This window comes from Symphalangus syndactylus, chromosome 6 (genome assembly GCF_028878055.3).
Source record: "Symphalangus syndactylus isolate Jambi chromosome 6, NHGRI_mSymSyn1-v2.1_pri, whole genome shotgun sequence".
Classification (NCBI taxonomy): Eukaryota; Metazoa; Chordata; class Mammalia; order Primates; family Hylobatidae; genus Symphalangus; species Symphalangus syndactylus.
In genome coordinates, this window is record NC_072428.2 from 151,666,799 (window position 1) to 151,680,381 (window position 13,583).

Genomic DNA, 13,583 nt, shown 5'->3' on the forward strand with positions numbered 1-13,583 from the left:
GAATATATTCAAATATAAACTACACAGTAGCATTCTGTGAAAATTCTTTCTGTTCTGCGCATTCAACTAACAGAGTTGAACCTTACTTTTGATTGAGCCGTTCTGAAACACTCTTTCTGTAGAAACTGCAATTGGACATGCTAAGCGCTAAGAGGCCTACATTGGGAAAAAGAATATCTTCAAATAAAAACTAAACAGATGCATTCTGTGAAACTTATTTCTGATCTGTAAATTCAGTTAAGAGAGATAAAACATATTTTTGATTGAGCAGTTATGAAACACTCTTTTTGTAGAAAATGCAAGTGGAGATTCGGAGCGCTAAGAGGGTAATAGTGGAAAAAGGAATGTCTTCAAATATAAACTACACAGAATCATTCGGTGAAACTTCTTTCAGATCTCTGCATTCAGCTAACAGAGTTAAAACATACTTTTGATTGAGCAGATCTGAACACTCTTTCTGTAGAAAATGCAACTGGACATTTTTAGCGCTAAGAGCGTAGTAGTGGAAAAAGGAATATATTCAAATATAAACTACACAGAAGCATTCTGTGAAACTTCTTTCTGATCTGAGCATTCAGCTAACAGAGTTAAACCATACTTTTGATTGAGCAGTTTGGAAACACTCTGTCTGTAGAAAATGCAACTGGACATTCATAGCGCTAAGTGGGTAATAGTGGAAACAAGAATAGGTTCAAATATAAACTACACAGAAGCATTGTATGAAACTTCTTTCTGTTCTGTGCATTCAACTAACAGAGTTGAACCTTACTTTTGATTGAGCCGTTCTGAAACACTGTTTCTGTAGAAACTGCAATTGGACATTCTGAGCGCTAAGAGGCCTATATTGGGAAAAAGAATGTCTACAAATAAATACTACACAGAAGAATTGTGTGAAACTTCTTTCTGTTCTGTTTGTTCAACTAAAAGAGTTGAACCTTAGTTTTGATTGAGCCGTTCTGAAACACTCTTTCTGTAGAAAATGCAAGTGGAGATTCGGAGCGCTAAGAGGGTAATAGTGGAAAAAGGAAGGTCTCCAAATATAAACTACACAGAATCATTCTGTGAAACTTCTTTCTGATCTGTGCATTCAGCTAACAGAGTTAAACCATACTTTTGATTGAGCAGATCTGAACACTCTTTCTGTAGAAAATGCAACTGGACATTTGGAGGGCTAAGAGAGTAGTAGTGGAAAAAGGAATATATTCAAATATAAACTACACAGAAGCATTCTGTGAAACTTCTTTCTGATCTGAGCATTCAGCTAACAGATTTAAACCATAGTTTTGATTGAGCAGTTTTGAAACACTCTGTCTGTAGAAAATGCAACTGGACATTCGTAGCGCCAAGTGGGTAATAGTGGAAAAAAGAATATGTTCAAATATAAACTACACAGAAGCATTGTATGAAACTTCTTTCTGTTCTGTGCATTCAACTAACAGAGTTGAACCTTACTTTTGATTGAGCCTTTCTGAAACACTCTTTCTGTAGAAACTGCAATTGGACATTCTGAGCGCTAAGAGGCCTCTATTGGGAAAAATAATACCTTCAAATAAAAACTACACAGAAGCATTGTGTGAAACTTATTTCTGATATGTTCATTAAGCTAACAGAGTTAAACCATACTTTTGATTGCGCAGTTCTGAACACTCTTTCTGTAGAAAATGCAAGTGGACATTCGGAGCGCTAAGAGGGTAATAGTGGAGAAAGCAATATATTCAAATATAAACTACACAGTAGCATTCTGTGAAAATACTTTCTGTTCTGTGCATTCAACTAACAGAGTTGAACCTTACTTTTGATTGAGCCGTTCTGAAACACTCTTTCTGTAGAAACTGCAATTGGACATGCTAAGCGCTAAGAGGCCTACATTGGGAAAAAGAATATCTTCAAATAAAAACTACACAGATGCATTCTGTGGACTCATTTCTGATCTGTAAATTCAGTTAACAGAGATAAAACATATTTTTGATTGAGCAGTTATGAAACACTCTTTTTGTAGAAAATGCAAGTGGAGATTCGGAGCGCTAAGAGGGTAATAGTGGAAAAAGGAATGTCTTCAAATATAAACTACACAGAATCATTCGGTGAAACTTCTTTCTGATCTGTGCATTCAGCTAACAGAGTTAAACCATACTTTTGATTGAGCAGATCTGAACATTCTTTCTGTAGAAAATGCAACTGGACATTTGGAGCGCTAAGAGCGTAGTAGTGGAAAAAGGAATATATTCAAATATAAACTACACAGAAGCATTCTGTGAAACTTCTTTCTGATATGAGCATTCAGCTAACAGAGTTAAACCATACTTTTGATTGAGCAGTTTGGAAACACTCTGTCTGTAGAAAATGCAACTGGACATTCGTAGCGCTAAGTGGGTAATAGTGGAAAAAAAATATGTTCAAATATAAACTACACAGAAGCATTGTATGAAACTTCTTGCTGTTCTGTGCATTCAACTAACAGAGTTGAACCTTACTTTTGATTGAGCCGTTCTGAAACACTCTTTCTGTAGAAACTGCAATTGGACATTCTGAGCGCTAAGAGGCCTCTATTGGGAAAAATAATATCTTCAAATAAAAACTACACAGAAGCATTGTGTGAAACTTATTTCTGATATGTTCATTAAGCTAACAGAGTTAAACCATACTTTTGATTGCGCAGTTCTGAACACTCTTTCTGTAGAAAATGCAAGTGGACATTCGGAGCGCTAAGAGGGTAATAGTGGAAAAAGGAATATATTCAAATATAAACTACACAGTAGCATTCTGTGAAAATTCTTTCTGTTCTGTGCATTCAACTAACAGAGTTGAACCTTACTTTTGATTGAGCCGTTCTGAAACACTCTTTCTGTAGGAACTGCAATTGGACATGCTAAACGCTAAGAGTCCAACATTGGGAAAAAGAATATCTTCAAATAAAAACTACACAGATGCATTCTGTGGACTTATTTCTGATCTGTAAATTCAGTTAACAGAGATAAAACATATTTTTGATTGAGCAGTTATGAAACACTCTTTTTGTAGAAAATGCAATTGGAGATTCGGAGCGCTAAGAGGGTAATAGTGGAAAAAAGAATGTCTTCAAATATAAACTACACAGAATCATTCGGTGAAACTTCATTCTGATCTGTGCATTCAGCTTACAGAGTTAAACCATACTTTTGATTGAGCAGATCTGAACATTCTTTCTGTAGAAAATGCAACTGGACATTTGGAGCGCTAAGAGCGTAGTAGTGGAAAAAGGAATATATTCAAATATAAACTACACAGAAGCATTCTGTGAAACTTCTTTCTGATCTCAGCATTCAGCTAACAGAGTTAAACCATACTTTTGATTGAGCAGTTTTGAAACACATTGTCTGTAGAAAATGCACCTGGACATTCGTAGCGCTAAGTGGGTAATAGTGGAAAAAAAATATGTTCAAATATAAACTACACAGAAGCAGTGTATGAAACTTCTTTCTGTTCTGTGCATTCAACTAACAGAGGTGAACCTTACATTTGATTGAGCCGTTCTGAAACACTCTTTCTGTAGAAACTGCAATTGGACATTCTGAGCGCTAAGAGGCCTATATTGGGAAAAAGAATGTCTACAAATAAAAACTACACAGAAGAATTGTGTGAAACTTCTTTCTGTTCTGTTTGTTCAACTAAAAGAGTTGAACCTTAGTTTTGATTGAGCCATTCTGAAACACTCTTTCTGTAGAAAATGCAAGTGGAGATTCGGAGCGCTAAGTGGGTAATAGTGGAAAAAGGAATGTCTCCAAATATAAACTACACAGAATCATTCTGTGAAACTTCTTTCTGATCTGTGCATTCAGCTAACAGAGTTAAACCATACTTTTGATTGAGCAGATCTGAACACTCCTGCTGTAGAAAATGCAACTGGACATTTGGAGCGCTAAGAGACTAGTAGTGGAAAAAGGAATATATTCAAATATAAACTACACAGAAGCATTCTGTGAAACTTCTTTCTGATCTGAGCATTCAGCTAACAGAGTTAAACCATACTTTTGATTGAGCAGTTTTGAAACACTCTGTCTGTAGAAAATGCAACTGGACATTCGTAGCGCTAAGTGGGTAATAGTGGAAAAAAGAATATGTTCAAATATAAACTACACAGAAGCATTGTATGAAACTTCTTTCTGTTCTGTGCATTCAACTATCAGAGTTGAACCTTACTTTTGATTGAGCCTTTCTGAAACACTCTTTCTGTAGAAACTGCAATTGGACATTCTGAGCGCTAAGAGGCCTCTATTGGGAAAAATAATATCTTCAAATAAAAACTACACAGAAGCATTGTGTGAAACTTATTTCTGATATGTTCATTAAGCTAACAGAGTTAAACCATACTTTTGATTGCGCAGTTCTGAACACTCTTTCTGTAGAAAATGCAAGTGGACATTCGGAGCGCTAAGAGGGTAATAGTGGAAAAAGGAATATATTCAAATATAAACTACACAGAATCATTCTGTGAAAATTCTTTCTGTTCTGTGCATTCAACTAACAGAGTTGAACCTTACTTTTGATTGAGCCGTTCTGAAACACTCTTTCTGTAGAAACTGCAATTGGACATGCTAAGCGCTAAGAGGCCTACATTGGGAAAAAGAATATCTTCAAATAAAAACTACACAGATGCATTCTGTGAAACTTATTTCTGATCTGTAAATTCAGTTAAGAGAGATAAAACATATTTTTGATTGAGCAGTTATGAAACACTCTTTTTGTAGAAAATGCAAGTGGAGATTCGGAGCGCTAAGAGGGTAATAGTGGAAAAAGGAATGTCTTCAAATATAAACTACACAGAATCATTCGGTGAAACTTCTTTCTGATCTGTGCATTCAGCTAACAGAGTTAAACCATACTTTTGATTGAGCAGATCTGAACACTCTTTCTGTAGAAAATGCAACTGGACATTTGGAGCGCTAAGAGCGTAGTAGTGGAAAAAGGAATATATTCAAATATAAACTACACAGAAGCATTCTGTGAAACTTCTTTCTGATCTGAGCATTCAGCTAACAGAGTTAAACCATACTTTTGATTGAGCAGTTTTGAAACTCTCTGTCTGTAGAAAATGCAACTGGACATTCGTAGCGCTAAGTGGGTAATAGTGGAAAAGAGAATATGTTCAAATATAAACTACACAGAAGCATTGTATGAAACTTCTTTCTGTTCTGTGCATTCAACTAACAGAGTTGAACCTTACTTTTGATTGAGCCGTTCTGAAACACTGTTTCTGTAGAAACTGCAATTGGACATTCTGAGCGCTAAGAAGCCTATATTGGGAAAAAGAATGTCTACAAATAAAAACTACACAGAAGAATTGTGTGAAACTTCTTTCTGTTCTGTTTGTTCAACTAAAAGAGTTGAACCTTAGTTTTGATTGAGCCGTTCTGAAACACTCTTTCTGTAGAAAATGCAAGTGGAGATTCGGAACGCTAACAGGGTAATAGTGGAAAAAGGAATGTCTCCTAATATAAACTACACAGAATCATTCTGTGAAACTTCTTTCTGATCTGTGCATTCAGCTAACAGAGTTAAACCATACTTTTGATTGAGCAGATCTGAACACTCTTTCTGTAGAAAATGCAACTGGACATTTGGAGCGCTAAGAGAGTAGTAGTGGAAAAAGGAATATATTCAAATATAAACTACACAGAAGCATTCTGTGAAACTTCTTTCTGATCTGAGCATTCAGCTAACAGAGTTAAACCATACTTTTGATTGAGCAGTTTTGAAACACTCTGTCTGTAGAAAATGCAACTGGACATTCGTAGCGCTAAGTGGGTAATAGTGGAAAAAAGAATATGTTCAAATATAAACTACACAGAAGCATTGTATGAAACTTCTTTCTGTTCTGTGCATTCAACTAACAGAGTTGAACCTTACTTTTGATTGAGCCTTTCTGAAACACTCTTTCTGTAGAAACTGCAATTGGACATTCTGAGCGCTAAGAGGCCTATATTGGGAAAAATAATATCTTCAAATAAAAACTACACAGAAGCATTGTGTGAAACTTATTTCTGATATGTTCATTAAGCTAACAGGGTTAAACTATACTTTTGATTGCGCAGTTCTGAACACTCTTTCTGTAGAAAATGCAAGTGGACATTCGGAGCGTTAAGAGGGTAATAGTGGAAAAAGGAATATATTCAAATATAAACTGCACAGTATCATTCTGTGAAAATTCTTTCTGTTCTGTGCATTCAACTAACAGAGTGGAACCTTACTTTTTATTGAGCCGTTCTGAAACACTCTTTCTGTAGAAACTGCAGTTGGACATGCTAAGCGCTAGGAGGCCTACATTGGGAAAAAGAATAGCTTCAAATAAAAACTACACAGATGCATTCTGTGAAACTTATTTCTGATCTGTAAATTCAGTTAACAGAGATAAAACATATTTTTGATTGAGCAGTTATGAAACACTCTTTTTGTAGAAAATGCAAGTGGAGATTCGGAGCGCTAAGAAGGTAATAGTGGAAAAAGGAATGTCTTCAAATATAAACTACACAGAATCATTCGGTGAAACTTCTTTCTGATCTGTGCATTCAGCTAACAGAGTTAAACCATACTTTTGATTGAGCAGATCTGAACACTCTTTCTGTAGAAAATGCAACTGGACATTTGGAGGGCTAAGAGTGTAGTAGTGGAAAAAGGAATATATTCAAATATAAACTACACAGAAGCATTCTGTGGAATTTCTTTCTGATCTGAGCATTCAGCTAAGAGATTTAAACCATACTTTTGATTGAGCAGTTTTGAAACACTCTGTCTGTAGAAAATGCAACTGGACATTCGTAGCGCCAAGTGGGTAATAGTGGAAAAAAGAATATGTTCAAATATAAACTACACAGAAACATTGTATGAAACTTCTTTCTGTTCTGTGCATTCAACTAACAGAGTTGAACCTTACTTTTGATTGAGCCTTTGTGAAACACTCTTTCTGTAGAAACTGCAATTGGACATTCTGAGCGCTAAGAGGCCTCTATTGGGAAAAATAATATCTTCAAATAAAAACTACACAGAAGCATTGTGTGAAACTTATTTCTGATATGTTTATTAAGCTAACAGAGTTAAACCATACTTTTGATTGCGCAGTTCTGAACACTCTTTCTGTAGAAAATGCAAGTGGACATTCGGAGCGCTAAGAGGGTAATAGTGGAAAAAGGAATATATTCAAATATAAACTACACAGTAGCATTCTGTGAAAATTCTTTCTGTTCTGTGCATTCAACTAACAGAGTTGAACCTTACTTTTGATTGAGCCGTTCTGAAACACTCTTTCTGATGGAACTGCAATTGGACATGCTAAGCGCTAAGAGTCCTACATTGGGAAAAAGATATCTTCAAATAAAAACTACACAGATGCATTCTGTGGACTTATTTCTGATCTGTAAATTCAGTTAACAGAGATAAAACATATTTTTGATTGAGCAGTTATGAAACACTCTTTTTGTAGAAAATGCAAGTGGAGATTCGGAGCGCTAAGAGGGTAATAGTGGAAAAAGGAATGTCTTCAAATATAAACTACACAGAATCATTCGGTGAAACTTCTTTCTGATCTGTGCATTCAGCTAACAGAGTTAAACCATACTTTTGATTGAGCAGATCTGAACATTCTTTCTGTAGAAAATGCAACTGGACATTTGGAGCGCTAAGAGCGTAGTAGTGGAAAAAGGAATATATTCAAATATAAACTACACAGAAGCATTCTGTGAAACTACTTTCTGATCTGAGCATTCAGCTAACAGAGTTAAACCATACTTTTGATTGAGCAGTTTGGAAACACTCTGTCTGTAGATAATGCAACTGGACATTCGTAGCGCTAAGTGGGTAATAGTGGAAAAAAGAATATGTTCAAATATAAACTACACAGAAGCATTGTATGAAACGTCTTGCTGTTCTGTGCATTCAACTAAAAGAGTTGAACCTTACCTTTGATTGAGCCGTTCTGAAACACTCTTTCTGTAGAAACTGCAATTGGACATTCTGAGCGCTAAGAGGCCTATATTGGGAAAAAGAATGTCTACAAATAAAAACTACACAGAAGAATTGTGTGAAACTTCTTTCTGTTCTGTTTGTTCAACTAAAAGCGTTGAACCTTAGTTTTGATTGAGCCGTTCTGAAACACTCTTTCTGTAGAAAATGCAAGTGGAGATTCGGAGCGCTATGAGGGTAATAGTGGAAAAAGGAATATATTCAAATATAAACTACACAGTAGCATTCTGTGAAAATTCTTTCTGTTCTGTGCATTCAACTAACAGAGTTGAACCTTACTTTTGATTGAGCCGTTCTGAAACACTCTTTCTGATGGAACTGCAATTGGACATGCTAAGCGCTAAGAGTCCTACATTGGGAAAAAAATATCTTCAAATAAAAATTACACAGATGCATTCTGTGGACTTATTTCTGATCTGTAAATTCAGTTAACAGAGATAAAACATATTTTTGATTGAGCAGTTATGAAACACTCTTTTTGTAGAAAATGCAAGTGGAGATTCGGAGCGCTAAGAGGGTAATAGTGGAAAAAGGAATGTCTTCAAATATAAACTACACAGAATCATTCGGTGAAACTTCTTTCTGATCTGTGCATTCAGCTAACAGAGTTAAACCATACTTTTGATTGAGCAGATCTGAACATTCTTTCTGTAGAAAATGCAACTGGACATTTGGAGCGCTAAGAGCGTAGTAGTGGAAAAAGGAATATATTCAAATATAAACTACACAGAAGCATTCTGTGAAACTTCTTTCTGATCTGAGCATTCAGCTAACAGAGTTAAACCATACTTTTGATTGAGCAGTTTGGAAACACTCTGTCTGTAGATAATGCAACTGGACATTCGTAGCGCTAAGTGGGTAATAGTGGAAAAAAGAATATGTTCAAATATAAACTACACAGAAGCATTGTATGAAACGTCTTGCTGTTCTGTGCATTCAACTAAAAGAGTTGAACCTTACCTTTGATTGAGCCGTTCTGAAACACTCTTTCTGTAGAAACTGCAATTGGACATTCTGAGCGCTAAGAGGCCTATATTGGGAAAAAGAATGTCTACAAATAAAAACTACACAGAAGAATTGTGTGAAACTTCTTTCTGTTCTGTTTGTTCAACTAAAAGCGTTGAACCTTAGTTTTGATTGAGCCGTTCTGAAACACTCTTTCTGTAGAAAATGCAAGTGGAGATTCGGAGCGCTAAGAGGGTAATAGTGGAAAAAGGAATGTCTCCAAATATAAACTACACAGAATAATTTTTGAAACTTCTTTCTGATCTGTGCATTCAGCTAATAGTGTTAAACCATAATTTAGATTGAGCAGATCTGAACACTCTTTCTGTAGAAAATGCAACTGGACCTTTGGAGCGCTAAGAGAGTAGTAGTGGAAAAAGGAATATATTCAAATATAAACTACACAGAAGCATTCTGTGAAACTTCTTTCTGATCTGAGCATTCAGCTAACAGAGTTAAACCATACTTTTGATTGAGCAGTTTTGAAACACTCTGTCTGTAGAAAATGCAACTGGACATTCGTAGCGCCAAGTGGGTTATTGTGGAAAAAAGAATATGTTCAAATTTAAACTACACAGAAGCATTGTATGAAACTTCTTTCTGTTCTGTGCATTCAACTAACAGAGTTGAACCTTACTTTTGATTGAGCCTTTCTGAAACACTCTTTCTGTAGAAACTGCAATTGGACATTCTGAGCACTAAGAGGCCTCTATTGGGAAAAATAATATCTTCAAATAAAAACTACACAGAAGCATTGTGTGAAACTTATTTCTGATATGTTCATTAAGCTAACAGAGTTAAACCATACTTTTGATTGCGCAGTTCTGAACACTCTTTCTGTAGAAAATGCAAGTGGACATTCGGAGCGCTAAGAGGGTAATAGTGGAAAAAGGAATATATTCAAATATAAACTACACAGTAGCATTCTGTGAAAATTCTTTCTGTTCTTTGCATTCAACTAACAGGGTTGAACCTTACTTTTGATTGAGCCGTTCTGAAACACTCTTTCTGTAGAAACTGCAATTGGACATGCTAAGCGCTAAGAGGCCTACATTGGGAAAAAGAATATCTTCAAATAAAAACTACACAGATGCATTCTGTGAAACTTATTTCTGATCTGTAAATTCAGTTAACAGAGATAAAACATATTTTTGATTGAGCAGTTATGAAACACTCTTTTTGTAGAAAATGCAAGTGGAGATTTGGAGCGCTAAGAGGGTAATAGTGGAAAAAGGAATGTCTTCAAATATAAACTACACAGAATCATTCGGTGAAACTTCTTTCTGATCTGTGCATTCAGCTAACAGTGTTAAACCATACTTTTGATTGAACAGATCTGAACATTCTTTCTGTAGAAAATGCAACTGGACATTTGGAGCGCTAAGAGCGTAGTAGTGGAAAAAGGAATATATTCAAATATAAACTACACAGAAGCATTCTGTGAAACTTCTTTCTGATCTGAGCATTCAGCTAACAGAGTTAAACCATACTTTTGATTGAGCAGTTTTGAAACACATTGTCTGTAGAAAATGTACCTGGACATTCGTAGCGCTAAGTGGGTAATAGTGGAAAAAAAATATGTTCAAATATAAACTACACAGAAGCATTGTATGAAACTTCTTTCTGTTCTGTGCATTCAACTAACAGAGGTGAACCTTACATTTGATTGAGCCGTTCTGAAACACTCTTTCTGTAGAAACTGCAATTGGACATTCTGAGCGCTAAGAGGCCTATATTGGGAAAAAGAATGTCTACAAATAAAAACTACACAGAAGAATTGTGTGAAACTTCTTTCTGTTCTGTTTGTTCAACTAAAAGAGTTGAACCTTAGTTTTGATTGAGCCATTCTGAAACACTCTTTCTGTAGAAAATGCAAGTGGAGATTCGGAGCGCTAAGAGGGTAATAGTGGAAAAAGGAATGTCTCCAAATATAAACTACACAGAATCATTCTGTGAAATTTCTTTCTGATCTGTGCATTCAGCTAACAGAGTTAAACCATACTTTTGATTGAGCAGATCTGAACACTCCTGCTGTAGAAAATGCAACTGGACATTTGGAGCGCTAAGAGAGTAGTAGTGGAAAAAGGAATATATTCAAATATAAACTACACAGAAGCATTCTGTGAAACTTCTTTCTGATCTGAGCATTCAGCTAACAGAGTTAAACCATACTTTTGATTGAGCAGTTTTGAAACACTCTGTCTGTAGAAAATGCAACTGGACATTCGTAGCGCTAAGTGGGTAATAGTGGAAAAAAGAATATGTTCAAATATAAACTACACAGAAGCATTGTATGAAACTTCTTTCTGTTCTGTGCATTCAACTAACAGAGTTGAACCTTACTTTTGATTGAGCCTTTCTGAAACACTCTTTCTGTAGAAACTGCAATTGGACATTCTGAGCGCTAAGAGGCCTCTATTGGGAAAAATAATATCTTCAAATAAAAACTACACAGAAGCATTGTGTGAAACTTATTTCTGATATGTTCATTAAGCTAACAGAGTTAAACCATACTTTTGATTGCGCAGTTCTGAACACTCTTTCTGTAGAAAATGCAAGTGGACATTCGGAGCGCTAAGAGTGTAATAGTGGAAAAAGGAATATATTCAAATATAAACTACACAGTAGCATTCTGTGAAAATTCTTTCTGTTCTGTGCATTCAACTAACAGAGTTGAACCTTACTTTTGATTGAGCCGTTCTGAAACACTCTTTCTGTAGAAACTGCAATTGGACATGCTAAGCGCTAAGAGGCCTACATTGGGAAAAAGAATATCTTCAAATAAAAACTACACAGATGCATTCTGTGAAACTTATTTCTGATCTGTAAATTCAGTTAAGAGAGATAAAACATATTTTTGATTGAGCAGTTATGAAACACTCTTTTTGTAGAAAATGCAAGTGGAGATTCGGAGCGCTAAGAGGGTAATAGTGGAAAAAGGAATGTCTTCAAATATAAACTACACAGAATCATTCGGTGAAACTTCTTTCTGATCTGTGCATTCAGCTAACAGAGTTAAACCATACTTTTGATTGAGCAGATCTGAACACTCTTTCTGTGGAAAATGCAACTGGACATTTGGAGCGCTAAGAGCGTAGTAGTGGAAAAAGGAATATATTCAAATATAAACTACACAGAAGCATTCTGTGAAACTTCTTTCTGATCTGAGCATTCAGCTAACAGAGTTAAACCATACTTTTGATTGAGCAGTTTGGAAACACTCTGTCTGTAGAAAATGCAACTGGACATTCGTAGCGCTAAGTGGGTAATAGTGGAAAAAAGAATATGTTCAAATATAAACTACACAGAAGCATTGTATGAAACTTCTTTCTGTTCTGTGCATTCAACTAACAGAGTTGAACCTTACTTTTGATTGAGCCGTTCTGAAACACTGTTTCTGTAGAAACTGCAATTGGACATTCTGAGCGCTAAGAAGCCTATATTGGGAAAAAGAATGTCTACAAATAAAAACTACACAGAAGAATTGTGTGAAACTTCTTTCTGTTCTGTTTGTTCAACTAAAAGAGTTGAACCTTAGTTTTGATTGAGCCGTTCTGAAACACTCTTTCTGTAGAAAATGCAAGTGGAGATTCGGAGCGCTAACAGGGTAATAGTGGAAAAAGGAATGTCTCCAAATATAAACTACACAGAAACATTCTGTGAAACTTCTTTCTGATCTGTGCATTCAGCTAACAGAGTTAAACCATACTTTTGATTGAGCAGATCTGAACACTCTTTCTGTAGAAAATGCAACTGGACATTTGGAGCGCTAAGAGAGTAGTAGTGGAAAAAGGAATATATTCAAATATAAACTACACAGAAGCATTCTGTGAAACTTCTTTCTGATCTGAGCATTCAGCTAACAGAGTTAAACCATACCTTTGATTGAGCAGTTTTGAAACACTCTTTCTGTAGAAAACGCAACTGGACATTCGTAGCGCTAAGTGGGTAATAGTGGAAAAAAGAATATGTTCAAATATAAACTACACAGAAGCATTGTATGAAACTTCTTTCTGTTCTGTGCATTCAACTAACAGAGTTGAACCTTACTTTTGATTGAGCCTTTCTGAAACACTCTTTCTGTAGAAACTGCAATTGGACATTCTGAGCGCTAAGAGGCCTCTATTGGGAAAAATAATATCTTCAAATAAAAACTACACAGAAGCATTGTGTGAAACTTATTTCTGATATGTTCATTAAGCTAACAGAGTTAAACCATACTTTTGATTGCGCAGTTCTGAACACTCTTTCTGTAGAAAATGCAAGTGGACATTCGGAGCGCTAAGAGTCTAATAGTGGAAAAAGGAATATATTCAAATATAAACTACACAGTAGCATTCTGTGAAAATTCTTTCTGTTCTGTGCATTCAACTAACAGAGTTGAACCTTACTTTTGATTGAGCCGTTCTGAAACACTCTTTCTGTAGAAACTGCAATTTGACATGCTAAGCGCTAAGAGGCCTACATTGGGAAAAAGAATATCTTCAAATAAAAACTACACAGATGCATTCTGTGAAACTTATTTCTGATCTGTAAATTCAGTTAAGAGAGATAAAACATATTTTTGATTGAGCAGTTATGAA